At 31.2% G+C, this 21,216-nt stretch overlaps 1 protein-coding gene across 2 annotated transcripts in view; it reads right to left on the bottom strand.

Moving 5' to 3' along the window:
• Window positions 1-21,216, bottom strand: part of LOC148227766 (nephrin-like) — a 305,887-nt gene that overhangs the window by 128,419 nt on the left and 156,252 nt on the right. Inside the window, exon 6 of one of the 2 annotated variants that reach the window (XM_088203014.1) lies at window positions 4,590-4,639. The exons of the other annotated variant lie outside the window; for it this stretch is intronic. The gene's annotated coding sequence lies outside the window, so the exon portion shown is untranslated. The remainder of the gene's footprint in view (window positions 1-4,589; window positions 4,640-21,216) is intronic. 2 annotated transcript variants of the gene reach the window in all.

Raw genomic sequence — 21,216 nt, 5'->3', positions numbered from 1 at the left:
ACCACCCTTATGGTTACGCCCCCTAAAATTTATAATTTTTTCACAAAATTTACAGTGGTATTAATTCTGAGTGGTAAGATCATGTATTTTGGTATTTATTAATATTGTACAACAATTTGAATCACGTTAACGTAGGGTTCAAATGTTTATATACACGTAAACTAAAACTAAATCCAGTTATCTCTAAAATGAGTTAAATCTCGTGTGAAGGGGGAAGCGGTTGCTCTTCAATATTATCCGTCATTTTAGAGACTATTTTTTAAATATTCGCTACTGTGAATCTAACGTTAAATTAAAAACCAAATTTAAATATATTTGTATATATAAAAGGGGGTTTAAATTAAGTAAACTCTTTAATAAATATATAAATTGAACATTTATTTGACAAATTAATTATTAAAATTAAGTGTGATACTTTTTTAAAGCAATCCCTTTAAAGAAAGCTGGATATTTTTTCACACACTTTGTAACAATACGTCGTTTCTTATCTTCCTTTGCGACTTTAGGGTTCTGGTTCTTTTTAAATATATATTCTAAAAAAAAATATTTTACCAAAAAATGCAATTTGGAACAAAAAGCCCGTAACCAAAAGGCTTCCATATTCGGAACATTAAATTTAAAAAAATTACTAATTTTAATATTTAATTAAGTAATAAATTATAAAATCATTGAAATGTAAGCGCAGTTTAAATAAGAATGTATTACTGCGGAAATACTGCGGAGCGATCTTAGGCAGACCATTTTTAATTAGTTCCAGATGTTGAATGAATAGGTATTTGGTCGTAATCATAAATTTGTCTCTTTCTAAACCATTACCTGATGTTTCCGAAATAAAAAAAATAAAAAAGTATATTTAAATTATTTATTAAACTGCTTGAAAAAAATGTCGAGCCCACCTTGACACTGAAGTTGCTGGTAAAACAACTAATGTCGAGTCCACCTCGACATAGAAGTTCAAAGGGTTGAAATAAATAGACTTTTTTGTAACAAGCAATTATCTGTATTTATTAATCAGATTGATTCTTCATAGCTTTAAGAATTTATAGTTTACTACTCGATATTCGAATAATGGAATATTCGACTTGAACATTTTAGTCGGGTACTCCTATTGGTTTCGAGTTTGGACAAACTTAAAAGTGCTGGTAAATCAGAGCTTGCAATTTGCAACAACAACAGGAGAGTACTGATGTTTTAGACCCTGAACAACCACATGGTTGTTCAGGGACCAAAACATAATTTATGAGATTTTGTGCTCATCTATTTTTTGCTCCAAAACTTTGCGTTACGTTTATTAAAACAGGTTACTTTATAGTTAGTATAGGTTTGGAATGTTATTGTGATGCATTTCAGAATTAAAAATTATTGGAAACCGACACTTGACAGTTAAAAAGATTTCGAATGGCTATTGTCACGTACGGTCTGTACTGAGCGCTAAGCGCTAGTGGCTGGAATGACAAAGTCTTTGTTTCTCAAGCTCCAAAGGCACCCAAAATTTACATTTAAACTGTTTGTTTCAATGTTACAGAAATAAATATTATTAGTAACATGTATCAGATATTTTATGAGAGTCAGACATTTGTTCTTTATATATTGATCGATTCAATTAGAGCTTGTATACATTTTTATGAGGCTCTCTGTACATATTAAACACACCTATAAAGATACAACGAACGGAAACGATGCGTTTCCGCTACGTTAATCCGATATACACCCGAATCAGAGATCGAAGCCCAAGATATAAAAATAAGGGTGGAAATGGGGTAGTATCGGTAGCCTGAATTCGAATTTCATGTGTAAAAATCGGTATTAGAAAGGGTCGTCATCGCACTATAACAACCTATAATGTGCCGACGAACGATTCGAGTGTGGAAATCGCCGAGTTACGATAATGGCTTGTTTGAATTTTCGACATTGAACAAAGGGAACATATCACTCTATACCCGGGGGCGTATGCATAAGAGATGATGATAAACGAAGCCGAGAGCATTCAATGGACCACTTGTGCAAAGAAGACGCATGAAAGGGCTTAATAGTGTAAGGCGTTTAATTATGGTTTCGAGTTAACTGAACTTGATTTGATTATAACGCTCGAGCGGTGATGTATGGTCGTATCGGGTTTTGCTTTGCTTCGATATTTTATTTTTTTGCAACTGAGAGATGTTTACTAAAGAAAATATCTGTTTTAAGCTCCCAAGTGCTACTGAAGTATAAAGAACATCGTTATTTTCTTAGTACAGCAAAGAAGAGTTTTAACTAAAATGATAATTTAAATCTATATTTAGTATAACTTTTTTTATTATCAATATACTCGTAGAGTAGAGTAGAACTAAAATACATATTAATACTATTTTTTGTTAAAAAGAAACACTATGAAAGTATCATACGCGTGTGTCAAACTTCTACTATAAATCTCTAATATATAATATAATGAAACACGCTTTATTTTTCACTTATTTAAGTTTGTAGGAGATATGAGGAACATTAAGGTTTCAATCGACTTTATCGTATCTTTATCTGACGGCAGATTGATTCTATGTTTACTATACTATAACTTATGTTATAGTGATAAGTGACTCAATTATTTAATCTATTGTAACCGAGGAGCAGGGTCGCTCTATGGTCGTAACCTAGTAACATCTTTCAAAGTCGATTTTAAATGCACCACAATGTAATTTATTTAACGAGCGTTATTATTATGCATTTAGTTGTTGAAGTGAAACAAAAAAAAAACACAATACCCTGCAAATCCAGTGGGTGGAATTAATTTCGCAGCGCATCTTTGCAACTCCTTGTAATGGATGCAATTATTTTCCGCTTCCATTATGCTTCATGGTGAGAGCAAAATGAAATGGAACAATTTCCTCGCAGTTTTATAATACTTATAATATATTATATCAGAGATGGAATTATGCGGCATTACGTGTAATTCAAGAGGGCAAAGCGCGATCGGGCTAATTTGCCACGCGAATATTGAATGCCCAAACGTTCGATAATATCTTAATATCCCACGTGGCCCGAATTCGTGGCCTCAGTTTGATTTGACCCCCCTCCCCCGAAAAAGGTTTTGTGGGGGTCAAATCTCATTAACGCTCGCGTTCAACTATAAACACTTTCATTAGCCGAGGTGGACGATAGGTATCGCAATAGTGGCTCGTATTTCATTCAAATGAGCACCTTTCTTTTTGAAACCCCCAGAGGCGCACCCTGTTCCTAATCCACAATCGGGGACCTCTGATTTTGATGTAAGTTTAAATATAGTAACTAATAATTTTATATAAGCCATTACCCACCTCACTATATTTTTTTATAAAAGTCAAAAGTATGAAAAAAAAAACCGGAAAATTCCCAACGTTTCAGTATTTTGATTTGCATATAAATTAAGATGTTTATGGATTCTCGACTTTTTTTTCAATATATAAATTTCAAAGCAGGATCCATTATGCAAAGAAACAAAGGACAAAGGAGAGCGCAGTCCCTTTCAATTACTTCCGAATAATCGCCCGTGGTTTTTTTTTTGCTAAGAGAAAGGGCGAAAAGAATTGCAAATTGAAAACGAAGAAAGAACAACACGACCGATTTGACTCGCCCCAAGGATTAATATATAAATGGAAAATGGACGTTCTCGCATAGAAATATGTACATTATCGAAACGATAAGGACTTTGATTAATTCGGCGATATGTATACAAAGACAGTAGTCTCGAAAATATTGATACAAAAATGTTTCACAAAATTTACATATGTATGTTTATAACTAATAAGCTCTGTTCAGAAATTACATATTTGAGAGTACAGATGTATTTAAATTCAATAAATATGATTTATCAAAAAATTTGTATAAAAGTAGCAATCATATGATAATAATAAATAAATAATATGTGCCCTGATAATGATTAAGTATAGTAGTAGTTCTTAAAATATAGGTTTAAAAATATTCTTTAATCACGCCGTTTATTTTTGTATTTCACGCAATGATAAGACTAAAAGGTTTCAAAAGAGAATTTAGAACATACGTATACTTTTACCCTAAAGCTTATTTATTTATAAATAATACAAATTAAATTAATTCTAAAAATTATAAACTTCAAACATATAAATTATACCAATAATTTAAAATTTATATATTGAATCTAGGGATGTAACCTACATATTTTATTACAAGTTATCATGTCTTTTAAATTTCAGGTTACCCTAACAATTTCAATCTCTCTATTCCTTACTAAAATGACAGCACTTCACTTGAATTTTCATACTAAAAAATTCGCTTTTTTACTAATATTTTTTGTGGAAAAAACATCAAACGTAATCCCATTATAATAATTCATTGAAAGCCGAAAAAATGATTTCATAAAAAAATATTAACCATTTTTTGATTGGCACAGAAAAAATATATTTAAAAATAACTTAAAAGCAAATATTAGCATTAAATTTGTTTTACTTTCACTACGTATCATATTTTAATCGAATTTTACTTTGGGAATCTTAAAAAAAACATTGATACATATTTTAATTTTACCGAAAGTTAAATTGCTTCATTTATATTTAAACAAAATTTCCAAGAAATCCTTTAAAATATTAATATTTACTTACAATTTTGAAGGTCAAAAATTTGCTTGACCAGTTTTATATATTAGACGCACCTGAAACAAATAAAAAAAAATAATTAAAATGAGTCATAAAAATATAATTGTTTTAAGATATTGAAAAAAATACTAAATCGCCGCTAGATGTCTATCTATTTAATTTTTCATATCAAGTAGAAACGGATCGTTAGATTATATTTTTTATTTATTCCTTGAAAAAATAGACTTACTTATTCAAAAATCAAAGTGATATTAAAAAATCTTAATCACAGAAAAATAAAAAAATGTAAGCAAGGGTTCATTGTTAAATTTGATAGAACTCGATAAAAAAATTTTCTATTCAATATCCATTTCTCGTATACTAAATTATTGGTGTTTCTTTTTTACCTCCATATAAATTTAATCTGTCCAAAAGCTGGAAAATTTACTTAGCAATTTTTTTTAAATAGCACGTTTAACATATTTTATTATTAAAAAAATATTATTGTAATTACTTTGCGTGTTTGTCTTTATATTATTCATTCTTGGAGTAAATGAACGTACGAATGAGTTTACATATGCATGTAGGTGTTAAACGTCTTTAGCATTTATGCCAGATTTGCGAGTTTGCATATCTAAAGCAGAAGTTTAAGTGTGTATGAAAAAGCCGCTGTCTACGACGATTTCTGGATACAATGGGCACGAGGGTGCGGCTGCAACACGGAGAGGTCTCAGACAAAAGGTACAAGCTGGTACCCACCTGAACGAGAAGAAAGGGGCTTCGTTAACGAAAACAATTAAATTATTATGCTGCAAGGCACTCACAACTATGCAGGCGCTTTGCTTTCGGATTCGTGACCCGACAAATCGCTGGGATTTATTCTTATGCCGGCATATTGTTGCCGGCTATTCCGTTTTGCGGAATTCAAAACCCTGCTAAAACCCTTGCTGTGTATATATCTTGCGCCGCTGCTGGATTTATTTTTTGGGTCAACATGGAAGGCCTAGATATACAATATAATGTTTTTTGTTAAAAAAATATATTTCATTATAAGAGGTGAATTGCATTTTATAACGAGAAGAAATGTACTATTTAGTGATTACTCATAATCTTTTAGAATAGGGAATAATAAATAAATAATCGAATGCCCTTCCTAGACTATCGATCGCGATCGTACATTTACTACATTGCTCTTCACTGTCATTCATTGTATTGAAAAGTCATTGAAAGTTTTTCTTAATTAGCTTTTTGGCACTTGTGATTTACAGCTGTGGCCAATTGAAAGTTGATATGGCGGTTTTTATGCCTGCACTACACTCTGGAAGTTGGCCAAGGTTGGCCAAGGACAGAGAATATAGTGGGTTACTTCTAGGTTACTACTGAATGTTTCTGAACATTGTCGGCAAGCGGACAGAAGTCAAAAAAACCGGAGTCGAAGCTGCTCTTTCGAGCGCGAACGGTGAGATACTTCCCCTTTCGCTCTCTCGCGTGTTAAGTGACGAGAGTGAGAGAGATAATGATATGATGTTTCGCAAACTGAGATACAACGAGTAGCTCGGTTCAATTTCAGTGTCCTATGGTTAACACGCATGACGAGCGCTGCATCGTGGTCACGTGGTCAAGTTATAATACCACATGCTTATCGGGGACTTCAACAGACTCTTACTGACATCTTTGAATATTTTAAGGCACCAAAAGGGATTAATTATATTTTTGATAGTATATTATTCTAACAGATATCGTTATTATATTTTTTTTCATATAAAATTAAATAATTAAAACATAATTAGTGGTGCTTGATTTTGTTAAAAAAAATCGTTTCGAATATTCTTATGTATTTTCCAAGATCACACCATAACGAATTCTTATTTAGAATCGATGGCGACAAATTCTAGGATAGTCACAGATGTGGTGTTTGTATTCTGAAGTATCATTTTTATGCCTTATGGCATTTTGCAAAAGCCGACAAAGATTTCGCGTAAATTGAATATTTACGACCGAAAAGTTTTCATTGATATTGTATTGGTGATTGCCCACACAAATTTTTATAATTATCAGTAGCGTAATTTTAATAATATGACAATTTAAAAATTGCGATTATTTGGCACATTTTTCGATCGCGCGCAAATATGCCAGCTGTACATGACAGCAGCCGCCGTGCGGACGTCATTCACGCATATGAAATTTGTGGCAGTGTTGCTGCTACTCGGAAGTTGGCGACCTCGGCCGACTTCAGTTGTAACTTCGGTTCGGACAACCTCCAGAGTGCAAGCATTATACGCATTTTGATTATTTAATCACATTTGATACACTTTTACACGTTTTTGAATTTTCTATAATATAATTGTTCTAATAGTAGATAATTATAATAACTTTCGTTTTCCGTTAATACTGTTAAAAAAATATGTACAAATACAATTCTGGAGAAGGTGCATTTTTTTCTTCGTCCCAGCAAGTGCATAATGGAGCTTTCTTTGAAACAATTTCAGATTTTATTTGATCAGAAACCACCTTCTTCTCTGCAGCGCAGTTTCAATTTGTCATTTTTTGAAAGTGGAATCTTTCTGTAGAGAATGAGAAGGGCTGATTAAACGAAGTCTGCAACTGTCTCAAAGAGAGGTGGAGGGCTAAACCGCGAAAGTGGTAAGAAGTCGCTTGAGAAAAACTTTCCATATGTTTGCACAATGAAAGCATTGTATGTTTGTGTGTACGTGCATAGATTTCTCGAATCCAATTACTTCAATTCGCGATGCTGCTTTTATTATGGCAGCGATTTAAATGTAGAATCGAGAGCTGTATTATTATACGCGAAAGGCAATCATCTGGTTTGGTTGAGTTGCATTTTCGAAACGTCGCTCTTTGGCAAAGACGACGACGTAAACGGATTCAGTCACAAATCAAGGCACAAGCGCTGCTCTCCAGTTCCATATAAGAAGAATATAAATATAAAACGCTGTGTGCATTTCGCATAAAAATGGAAAACTTGCCACAATCGCGAATATTGGTATGTTCGCATGGAGAAAATTGCTAACAGCGGTGAGTCCCCGGAAGAAAGCTCGATTTTTATTATTATTATTTATTTTATTAATTTATTTAGCTTAATAGCTAATCTTTACATCTAACAAATTTAGTAAACATATATAAAAATATATAAAAAATACATAACAGAAAGAAAAAATAAAAATATACAATAATAAAGTCTTAATATTATAATTTATTTCTATATGTACGAAGGTGTTTTTTTATTCCATTTATGAAACCCGTTTTATTTTTGCTGTTTCGGATTTCTCTTGGAAGACTATTATATAAATCAAAACCTCCGTACATAATTCCCCTAGCCGTACTCGTTTTCTTATACTTAATTATCTTTAAATTTTCTCTATTTCTAGTATTATATTTATGTACATCTTTATTTCTTATTAAATACTTATTAAAATATTTTGGTAATATATTATTTTCTAACTTATATATAAATACTTAAACATTTATACTCAATATTTCTTGAACATTCAACCATTCTAATCTATCAATCATACTTTTACAATTAGTTAATCTATTTTTATTTAAAATTACTCTCATTGCCCTATTTTGTAATTTTTGCAACATTCGTTTATCTAATTTATTTAACATATTTAATAGTGTTGCACAATTATTAAAATAGGGCAATATTATACTATTATAAATTATTTTTTTTGTATTTATACTTAATATATTTCTTAATCTAGATAATAAACCTATTTTTCTACTAATTTTTTTTAATATGTAATTACAATGTTCTTTAAAATTTAATTTTGTATCAACAATTACTCCTAAATATTTTATATTATCCACTATTTCTATACTAGAGTTATTTATTACTATTTTGCTACTATTATCTAAAACATTTTTATAATTAATAAACATACATTTAGTTTTATTCTCATTTAATTTAAGTACATTATTCTTTAACCATATTTCTAATATACTTAATTCATTATTTAAATTATTTACAATTTCTTTAATGTTATCACCAATGCAATACATTAATGTGTTATCCGCAAATAGATGAATTTTACATTTTTTCACGTTATTAACTATATCATTAATATACAAAACAAATAACAATGGTCCCAATTTAGACCCTTGTGGTACTCCATAAGACACTAATTTCTCTTCAGAATATACATTATTTATTTTAACTTTTTGTTTTCTTTTATATAAGTAATTATTAAACCATCTTAAAACTATATCACTTATACCTATACTCTCCAATTTCTTTAACATTATTTTTCTGTCTATTGTTTCGAAGGCTCTCTTGAAAAAAAAGCATATTTTTGTGAAATTGTATGTTAAAAATATGTGTTAAATACAAATGTACATTTTAAACTTAAGCTTTAAGTATAATCAGATTACGAGCATTGTCTCAGAAAAATCTAACTAATTATCTGGAAATTGGCTCTAAAGTTACATTGCCAAGATCGAACTTTAAGATTATTTTATCAAGCACGAAAATCCCGAATCTTTCGCTTCAAGATCATTAAACTTCCCACAAGAGTTTAAAAAACTTTCCTTTCCAACAAATTGAACTAATTATTAATTTAGGTAAATTAGTACAACTCGCAAGATCGCAAACGAATGCAATTATTCTTTGCATGTTTCGAAATAATAGGGCGCACTTCGCCTCTGTCGCAACTCTTCAATGATAAAAATGATTTATATATATTTTTATTTTGTATATATGTACATATATATACATAAATAAAAGTTTCAGATCCATTGAATAATCCGTCGCATGTGTAATTAATCTCACGTCAGATCCTTAACGCCCGGCGTCTAATTAGGTTAATCCATCACACAACTTTTTTATCGGCAAACTTGGTCCGAGAAAGATCTGATGGAGCGATATGTATACTACGTATGGATATAGAGCTAGGCTAGGGATATACCAGACGTACCAAATTGAAAATAAATGTCACGTTATCAAAGGAGAGAAGGAGCGGTGCGCTCGTACGTCTTGCGAAAGTGTTGAAGAAGCTCAGAGTTCCGAAAAGTTGGAACTGAACCAGACGTAGTGTAGGTAGAAGCAAAAAAGTTGAAATTCCGGCACCGGCGAGACTTATCGTAAGAAAAGTGGCTTTTATCTAGTGAAAGGGGTGTGAGGCATTAACGACTGTCAAATCATATATATACGATATCGGAGCGACTAATGGGTCTGATCCATTTCTAGCGAGACGTGAGCACTTAGACAATGAAGGGTTTTCGGCAATAAAACTTGTATTGTATTCAAGAAAAATGCATTATTCATGAATTGTCTCGAAATTAATCGCGCATAAATTTGTACCGTCTAATAATAACGAAATCGAGGTTATACGGCTCCGTCGTATAACCGTGACTGGTTAGATAAAACTGATACGTGCATCGTTTAACATAAGCAGTAAAGCGGCAATAACGCGGTTATATGTACTGTCATGCGAAGTTAATTAAATTATTTATTGAGAATTTTTAGTTTAGTGTTTCAATCAAGCAAATGACTAATTGTAAATACGCCATTCATGATTGAAAAAAATAAATTATATTTTTTATACATATGATATTCTCTAAAAAAAAAAACAAACAAATTGTAATGATCGATCGGAATTAGAATTGTATAATAATTGTGGGGGTTACAACCACCATTTGTTATAATTTAGAGGTCATTCTAACGACCATTTCGAACAAACTAAAAGAGAAATCAACATGCTTTAAAAGTAAGGCAACACACAGTATTTTTCGCAACAATGGATCACGTGAAACTAATTGGGAATATTGAACGGACCATCTAATATACGTTAATCGCCTATAAGCACCGCTGAAAAACTACTCTTTGTTTGGAAAGAACGTGCGCTAGCTAGATAATATATTCTATAATAAATATGTAGAAGAACCGAAAAGTAATCAACATTTTTCAACTGTTTATTTCAATACGCGGTCTAGTAATCACATGAGTTTTTATCATTATATTAAAGTAAAAACCGTAAATTTATGGTTTAAAATTTTACCCTTATGTAAAGGAATGTCAAGGCCAACAATTGATGAGATGCATTTGTGCCATTATATGCTGTTTTTGTTCGACCATGAAAGAAGGCTAACGAAGCAACACAAGTAATCAAAAATTTGGGTCCCGCATGAATTATCGAAAACAGCGCTCGACTAGCGCCGTAGAGTACGCTCGGGATAAGGATTCCGGTTTGTTATTGTGTGCGTGATTTATGTGGCTCAAAACAATTTCGCTCAGAATATTAAATTTTTGTATTTTAAAAGAAAATATATGATTATTTATCATACATACATATGAGCTAAGTTGGAAATTTCAACGGACAATTAAAAATATATTATATAATCGAAGAAACCAGACATTGATGTCATTAATTAAATATTTGTGAAATTCAAAATCTTTCACGAGTCAAAAAAATAATGAAGTCTTTAGCTATTCTTTAAAAGCAAAAATATATAAAATGGGGAAAGAAATTATTCGCAGATTGTTTAATGGCTCGACGACTCTATTAAATCATTAGAGTCCATTGAATAAATTAAAAAATTATCAATGGCGCAACGATAAGAATAATAACTTTTTTAAGCCTTACAGAGAATAGTGTAAAAAACCAACAACGTACGGATTAATGGAAAAATAATTAAAATATTTTAATCCACGGGTAAGAGAACGAATAACTTAGTGTATATTTGAAGCCTTGATATCAATTAACCCAGATATGCCCAAAAAATTTTGTCAACTTAAAATTTAATTTATAAATAAAAAAACAGTGGCACGAGTTTAGTGACCTACCCATGGGACAGTGGGCATACCTGGTTTAAACCAATATCAACACAAAATTATTTATAATAAATCACTAGAGAAGATCGAACTTCTGTGCCACACTGCACTTTAATGACGAATACCAGCGTTGACGAATCAGCGACTGTCCTTAAAAGAGAAAGCGAGACAACGAAGTACACGCTACATCGCTTCTCCCTCTCATATACATGTACACGCACACAATAACAAACCGGCATCCTTATCCCGAGCGTACTCTACGTATATTTACTATATAATAATCCTGTACGAAAAAACAATCGCTTTCTTCCGAGCAAGTACCTGTTCCAACCCCTCGACCACCCCTAACAATAAAGAAGGTATTTTTTGTGTATGATGGGATTTCTCTGGAGTGATACACTATGAGTTACTTTAACCTGGATAAACCGTTACAGCGATTGTGTATGACTTTTAAAGGAACAATCTGTTTTGATAAATAATAAGCCAAGAATTTTGCATCATGACAACGTATGCTGCAAAATTGACTCAAGAAAAAATAAGGGATGTTGAGTTGGAAGTTTCACCCCATCCCCCCAAATTCACCAGATTTCGCACTGTATGATAACCATCTATTTAGGTCAATAGAACTTTCTTTACGAAAAAAAATTAAAATGTAAGCGAAATAAAAAAAATTTAGAAATGTTTTTCATTTAAAAACCAAAAGAGTTCTGTAAAAAGGGAATTGAAAATTTGCCTACACGTTGTCAAAAGGTCATTAATAATGATGATTTTTTTTAAATTAGTATTTAATATGATCTTGTAAATAAATGTTTTCTGCAAGCAAACAATAATTTTAATTACTTCTTGGTCCACCTAATATAAGAGAGATTGTAAATGGGATTCAAAAAAAAAAATCCATAGAGACTGCCTTACAAGTAGTGATAAATGATTGTTGTTGGCCAAAAATACTCATTGGAGCAGTTTACTTGGATTTCAAGAGAGCTTTAGAAACAATAGAAGTACAATGTTTAAGAAATTAGAGAAAAAAGGCATAAGTGAAATACAATAGTTTTTGATTAATAATTATTTAGAAAAGAGAAAACAGAGTTTAAATAAATTATGCTTATTTCAAAGAGAAAATAATATCTCAGGGTGTACCACAGGGGTGCAAATTAAAACTTACAAAATATTACAAAAAAAATGATTTTAATACCTTATAAAAAAAATCTAAATGATTTTTTAGTAATTTGTCAAAGCAAGTATTAAAATATATAGTAGCGAAAAGTAATCAATCAATGACTCATTTTTATTTTGTAACTATAAATCGTAAAACAGAGAACCATCTGATTGATATATTTACTAATAAATTATTTCATCAACTTCGCATACAAATTATATGATTTTTTTACTAGAATTGTCAAATAATAGATCAATAGGATCAATTTGGGTTGTAAAAAGTTCAACTCAAACGTGTTAAGATACAATTGATGCGATAATAGTAAATATGTATATTATCTTGTACAGCATAATACACAATACAAACAACCTTTTGTGGTCGAATTTATTGATCCCATTGCAGCTTTTGTGGTCCACATTATTTTTAGCTCAGAAAATGTTTCATGGCTAATTATAGACATATTTTTAAATGCTTATTCCATCAACAATTTATTTTAAGAATTTTAACAAACACCGTGCTTATAATTAATTAACAATTTATTGATCGCGAAATTGTTGTCTAAAATTTTGTCAACGCCTTTATATAATTTATGTAAATAAAATTTGTCGCAAGATGATTTTTAAATATACAGAAAAAAAACACTGTTTTAATGTATATTGAGAATAAAAAAAACTATATAATTCGAGCCACATTATTGGCTTGAAAAATGTTCCAAAAAAACAGCATAGTTAGTTAAAAACGATTTAAATAAATCGATTGGCTCCATCAACTCTTTCATTGCCTATTCATTAGATGTGCTAGTATTTTTTTGGCTATCTAATAAATTATATTGGGAAAAAAATCCGTAGTAATTAATAGTATACAATTAAATTAACCACAGCGAAAGCATTATAATAAAATATTTTTATGTTAACATTTATAAATATAATTAATTTATTATATTATATAAAATATTGAATGTTTAAAAAATAAGACCTTAAAGGAAAACTTTTCGTATAGAAGTCGCGTGTTTCCATTGTCTGGTTAATTCTAAACTTTGGGGGACTTACAATGTCTTAAAAGAAATTCGATTCTAAATAAAGGTCTCCCTAATGGACTTGGCAGCCGAATGATAATAAGTGTGTATAATATATAATATAACATTCCATGTGTGCTAGCGGGAGACTGATGGCCATGACTCTGGGTCCATTACCCGGAGCCAGAGGCTGTAATCCGGCTTAAGATGGGATAATCGCAACGACCTAATTATAACAGTTGTTTGCCCCTTTCAGACAAAGTAAAACCACCGAATAAAGAGATCGATTAACAAGACAAACACTGTCCGTCTGTACTGACAAGTGGGTCACCGTTCGACCGTTAAGGAGATTAGCTGGAAAAGCGAAATGGATATCGTCACGCGTTCTTCTGGCAAATAAAAATATTTGACAATTTGATGGGAAATAGCGTTATGATTGTTTATACTGTTATTCTGAAAAATAAGAGATAATATCTTATTTTAAAACATGCTTTGTTTATAAATTATATACATAATAAAAACAACTATTCACAAAAATATTAACGATTCTTTATCTCTACGAGATTATTTAGATTTGTGATAGATATGGGATTCAGGAAACGCGCTTTGTAAATCAGGAATGTTGTAACGTTTTTTATAAAGCCTGCAAGATTTCCATACGATCTAAAATATAATAGATGTTTTTTTATTGAGATTCGCAGTTTAGGTCTCGGGTGATCAGTATTTGTAATAAAAAATATGAATCGATGTATGTAAAAAAATATGGATTAAAATCAGTCATTCCATTACGCTACATTATCGTGTGCTTGTATTATTCTTTGTTTAATAAATAACTTATAGGATTAATTCAAAATATATATTTTATGTCAACACTTTTTCAGAAAGGCGTCTAGGGACATAAGCTTTATTTATTATATACAAAATAATACGACACAGAAACGAGCACAATCCAAAATTGGCAATTGAATTATTGTGTTGTTATTAACAACATTATTAAAATTGCTGTTGACATTCACTTTTGTTATTACTGAAATTGGAGGATGAGCGCGAAAGCTCGGCTCGGCTCTTCCTTCCTTCCTTCCTCGTTCGTCTGCGTTGTTTGCTTTTAATTTGCAATTTTATATAATTAGATCTGTATTTGTACGAAGTGGAGGTGGTATTGTCGCGGAAAGTTAACAACATCTGAGGGAAATTCGCAGGCGAAAAACAGGCTCAGATAACGAGCGAGATCAAACGCTCGGCGCGACGCCAATCATACCATTGTTCCTTGGGAATCAATTCAAGTGCCTGTACCTGTATTAGGAATTATTGGAAATTAGCCATAAACGTGGACTATCAAAAGAAAAACGATGCCGCGCGGAACCCTTTGATGGGAGCCAATCAATATCGCAAATGTCCGAAAGAAGAGAACGGTTGTGTAATCGAAAGGTAGACTCGATGCTTTGCGATTTGGAGTGTATTAAGCGCCTACCTTAGATTTGTTGCTGTAATAATTGAGGCAATTTGTTTTTGTGTTTCTTTTTTTTCGTTCGTGGATGTGACTGTGATCGATGAAGCAATTGCCCTTAATAATATAAATAATACTAACTAAATCAACTGTATGAATTAAAGAAATGGGGTACAATATCACAACAATGTCTTTCTTTATCAAGTAATTCAAGTCTAAAAATATTTTTTATTATTTCAATATGAATACTAAAATACATGTACAATGTACAGCACTAAACCAATTAATTAAAATCAAGAAGTTGGTACGATGATTATTTAAAGAACCGTTGACATTTCTTCAATATACAGTAATGTGAAAAAAACGTATTACTTTTCTAAATCATAAAGAATTTATGATACAGTGTACGAATTGTTCGTTGATAATTAAAAAAAAAATTATTTAAAGAGCGTATTAAAATAATTTATCTGAAACTTTTGTTGATTGGAAAAGCAAAATAATCTAGATTATTTGAGTGGACTAAAATAAAAAAATCTTCCGTTTGATTGTTAAGATCAAAATGAGCTTTGAAGATTGGTTCAAAAACAAATAGGTTGCTAAATAAAGCAGTATTGCCAATATATTTTGTTGAAACTTAACTGGACTTCATCGACCAAAGGGGATTCGAATATAATGATGTAATCGTACCTGAATTTTAAAAATATTGTGGCGACCACACAAATAGGTCCAGATTTAAAAGGGTAATTGTCTCATTGTTGATGATTCATTAACAATGAGACAAATATCATGGCAAAAGAGGTATTTCTTTTGACCACACAACACGAGTCGTTAAGAGAATCTCTTTTGTGACAAAACGGTACGGACAACGCAATAAATCACCACATCGCAAACCCTTTCCAAAGAATTTGAAAGTGTGGACAAGCAAAAAACTTGCTTTCGAAAATGCAACATCCGATTTCTCGAGTTACAAAAAGCGACTGCAGCGACTGGCTAGAAGATCGATGCACAATCGCGATTGGCCAGCTAGCGTGAATCGCCCCAAAGGATATAAGCCTGGACTCCGATGAGGAGATGGCAGACGGACCGAGATACGAGACGGCTGAGGCAACAGACGAGAGACGGCCGGAGACAGCAGAGAGCCATCCGGAGGAAGCAGCTACGCGCCCTCACCGACAAACCTGAAGATCACACCTGACACTCGCCGCACGCAGCCACAAGAACCCTGAGAATCATCTACCGACATCACCACCTGCGCCACCTTTACCATCATCGCGAGAAACGTCACGTAATCGTCCATTTGTCACATGTAAATATCACAGGCCATTTAGATTCGCACAAGAGTCTCATTGACCGCGAGGTCAACCACCCCTTGGGCTACGCCCTATAAAATATTTTGAGATTCTCAAAAGCAAAGAAGAGGCAAATATTTTTTAATAAATAAAAATAATTATAATCTGTATTGTAATCCTTGGTTGGTATTTTTATCACTCATTTATGGGTATGTCTATTTTGTGTTTGAGCAGTTACATATCAGATTGACTGGCAACTTTCGTTGTAAAAATATTTATAAAAAATATAATTCTAAATCGTCCACAATTAGGTTTGAGTAAAAAAATTCGATATCAATGTCTATCCGTCAATTTCATCGAAAAGACAAATTGTATAGTCTGTCAGTTATAACCAATTTTTAGTTCAAAGAAAAAAATCAGATTATGATAATAATAACTACCGCTGGTGAAGATTGAGTGATACTACGAATGTGTTTATGTGATAGGCATAAAGCTACCGTGGATAATACGAAATTTACGAAACCCTTGATTTTATAAGAATAAATTGCAGTATTCAGTCGTACATTTGCTAAAAAAAACCGTTATTGCTCGTAAATGTCCAATAGACACAAACACTGAAATATTTTTAATTGAAGAAAAACGACCCTTACTCTCTAGATTTGAGCCTGTTATTTTTTTAGATTTTCTTTGAGGGATAACCCGGGGACTTCTGGCTTAAGATCAGCTTTTGTGGTGCTTCTTATATTCCGAAATGGAAGATATTCCCTTCATTGAAGGAACAGTGAAGGCACGCATTAAAATACTGTCCTGGAACTGTGTGCAACTTTATGCATGATTTTTTTAATTGGACTGTTTTAGATTGTAAAAGAGTGACGCTGACGGTGAGATACATTCCCTTTCGCTCGCTTGCGTGTTAAGTGACGAGAGTGAGTGAGAGATAAGGGTGTGCGTTACATGCGATCCGCAGGCCCACTTCTTCTCACTCGCTCTCGTCACTTAATACGTGAGCGAGCGAAAGGTAATGCATCAGATGTGGTAAACTAGGTTCGTCGTCAATGTGGCAAAAGATAGAGCGAAATATGTCTCCAGACAACTATGCGAAATCTAACGATTTAAAGGTGCTATTTAAATACCGCAAAATCCGTAATAAAAAAGAGTAAAGGCAGTGAATATGAAACTGTCATGGAATTTTTTTCATTCCAAAAGCACATGGACTGTTGTAGCAATACATCAGGCAAAAATCACGTTTTTTAATCAATTTAATCAATGAAGTAGATGTGTTTAAAAATAAATAGGAAAAAAATTGAAAGTCCTTAAAGAAAGCGATAAAATATCTTTGTAATCACTGAAGTTTACTACTATATAATTTATTTTAATAGTTTTTATTAGGAAAAAAATATATGTAATATTTTTATTAAGATTTAAAGAGTCTGAAAAAATATTGATTTATTAAAAATATAATATAATTTTAATTATATATGAAATATGATTATTTTGAAGGGCAAGCTTATTTCCACGCTAATAAATGTACAAGATTAATATAATTAGTAAATATAAATATTAAAGAGCTTACAGTAAATAGAACTTCCTTACGAAAACGACGGAATTTTTCACGGTAATTTAATACACAATTTAATTCACATGGTCTATATTATAAACATTAAATCAAAATTGCTAGTAGGTATTTATTATTTATTGTAAATAGCTTATGTCCTGAAATATTTTAATGATAAAATAGAGCTAAGATTCGTTTCAGCGAAATATAATATAATACACGGAAAAGTCGCGTAAAATGCAAACAATCTGTTTAAGAAATAATGGCAGAAACAGTATATAAAATTATTGATTAAAGTAGTCAGTTTAAATTTAAAGGAAGACACACTTTATTGATAAAAAGTATTTCTTGATTTTCTGTCTACGTGAAATCAAATTTGTCTTGAAATACAATTACTCTCAGAGTCGAAGGATATGCATAAACGAAAAGCTCGCGGTTATAAATAAGACTTTATTTCTCAATTCAATTTTGTTAGTTTACCGAAACCAAAGTCGCTCGTTTGTTTGTTTGTTTATTTCAAGAAAACTTGATAGAAACTCTCTCTCTCTCTCTCTCTCTCTTTCTGTGCTGTTAAAGTCGTTTTGGGATTTTAATTATTTGCGAGCATCTACAATGCCAATTGTAAAATATTATGACAATCCTTTTGATTTTCGACGCGGATAATTTTATTCCTTATATAAATACATACATAATTTACTTCTGTCTATAATCCGCGATTATTTTATTATTTAGAATTAAAAAAAAATATAAATAAGTAAATCATATTGTTTGATTACATAAAAACCTTTTTTTATTATTCACGCCCTTATCGCTACGAGCACGTGCCTTGACAAAATAAGGGCGTGGATGTTATGGGTACATAAAGGTGCTAAAAATCGTCAACAATTCATAATTTTACCGTTCGATGCGGTGGCGGGTGATTAAAGCTCTAGTTTTGTTTTATAGAGCAAATTACCCAAAAATATGGCAGCGTTCCGTTTACGACCCCATAAATGCTCTACGGTCGATCAATCATTTTTGAGGTCGTTCCTTTCGGAACTTTCGTGATGTCGCGATTGTTTAATTTGAGAAAAAATGTAGCGAGAAAATGCAAATTTATAATATTCAGAAGCAAATTGGAAATTTCAGAAAATTGCTCTATTTTCCAGTGCAAATGTATAATATATAATATTATATGATACAACAAGAAGTCTAATATTACAATTATTATACTGAACAATTTGGAATGAAGATATCTTATATAAATATTGAACTCAATTATAAAAGCGAGTAATTAACGTACATCAAAAAACACGCAAGGTTTTTAAATGGAAAAGGTAATTCGTAATTGTGTTGTTTTTGTGAGCTATTTTCTTACAAACTAATTTAGAATTATAATCGATTACATTGTTACATTTTTTATAGATTAAGCAAATAAAATTTCGATCTGCTACATTAAGGAAACGATAAAACCATGATTGACGATCAAGTATTAGTTTTACCTATAAATAAATATTAAATGTATGTACTATTTTAAAAAGATCATAAAATAAAGACGAAGCAATTATATATTAATAAAAACATTGCTTTTTATATCTCTCAACTGTTTATTGAGTGTAAGTTGAGCTTTAAATGTTGATACTATCATCCTGTGTAAATTTTATTAATTTACACTTTAATCTGTATTATATTTAAAACTGTGATATAGTGAAATTTTAAGTAAAAAATACTAAAGAAAAGAACATTACCAAAAACACAGCTAAAATAGTACGCGAGATCTTATTAAATCACTAAATTTCCGAATCATTGTCTATAAGAAGATCAAACTTATATTTAACCCTTTGAGGAGTATCGCCGTACATGTACGGCGGTCGATCTTTCACTGTTTTGAGGTTTCCCAGATAGTTAAATATTTACATATAAAAAACATTATAATAATAGAATATATTTTTTTGTAAATTATTTCTATACAAAATATTACCAATAAATTACCATAGCGAAAAATATTTAATATTTATTTTATAGAAACATATTGAAAACCTTCTTTTTCTAAAAAGAAAAAATACATTTGAATATAAAATTTTGTTTGAATTTCGAACAATATTCGAGAACGCTACGAACTAGCGTATCGTACAGAACGCGAACTAGCGTATCGTACAGAACGCGAATTAACAATAAATTATTGAAATGACACGCGTTCCTTATAACGAAGTCGAGCATCTTTAATGCATTATCGTAAATTTTAGCGATGTGCATACAAAAATTTAATCCTTGCTCGGACGTCCCTCCCAAGACATTAACAGAATTATTTATGCTTAAAACATATTTGCCTAAACTGTAAGAGAATTCAGACGGACATGGAGATAAGATAGTGACAGTTGTGAGCAATATCAGATAGTTGATCTTGGCAGTTTCATAGCGTACTCTTTTTTTGTGCCACCATTAAAGGCCTTATAACAGAAAAACGCTATAAAAGACTTGGTCCTAGACCGGCCGTCTGCACTGCAGACTCCGGAGCAAAGTTTGCGACATTTTTTAAAAATTTAATTTTTTTTAAAAAAAAATTATAAACATCAGTGAGAAATAGAAAAACTTCAGTGTTGATACGAATAAAAAGAAATCAAGGACTCACACGATTCGAGACAAAGATGGAAATTATTAGACGTTCTGATAGCGGTGAATCTTTTGCTTCAATCGGACGTTCGTATGATACAAACATGTCTACGATATGTTCAATTTTGCAAAATAAAAATATAATTAAGGAATACGTTTAAAATTGTGGAAATTAAAGATATCTTTCCACAATCTTTAAAGATATTTTTCCAAAAAAACACACAAAAAAAAAAACATGGATGAAATGGAAAATCTTTGTCATCGTGGATTGATGACCAACATCAAAAAGTTGTCCCTCTGAGTATTTCAATTATTCAATCAAAAGCTCTTAGTTTGCATAAAGATTGGAAGGATAGATTAAAAAAATATTTTAACACGATTTTTAAAGCAAGTAACGGTTGATTTTACAATTTTAAAATGAGGTATTCTTTTCATAATATTAAATTTACTGGAGAATCGGCTGATGCGGATAAAGATGCTGCAAAAGTATTTATTTCCTAATTATCCAAAATTATTGAAGATGGAGAATATTCCTCTAGCCAAATATTTAATGTAGATGAGACAGGTTTATTTTGGAAAACTCTTTAACAATGAAAAATATAAATGAAGCCTTCACGCACCTTGACAAATTTTTAAATATTATGGAAGATTGTGATCCCAATGGAGAACGCATATCTCAAGTGCGTAGGGCGATCAATAAAGACATAGCATGTTATAAAATACTATATGAAGAAAATAAAAAGAATAGTGGAAAACAGTTAACTCTTGATAACTTTTCAAAGGAAACACCCGCAAATCTCACTTACACAT

This window comes from Plectrocnemia conspersa, unplaced genomic scaffold (assembly GCF_051122295.1).
Source record: "Plectrocnemia conspersa isolate PC_06_02 unplaced genomic scaffold, ASM5112229v1 ptg000013l, whole genome shotgun sequence".
Taxonomy (NCBI): domain Eukaryota; kingdom Metazoa; phylum Arthropoda; class Insecta; order Trichoptera; family Polycentropodidae; genus Plectrocnemia; species Plectrocnemia conspersa.
The sequence above is the reverse complement of the archived record's forward strand: the minus strand, read 5'-3'. Positions and strand labels throughout refer to the sequence as shown.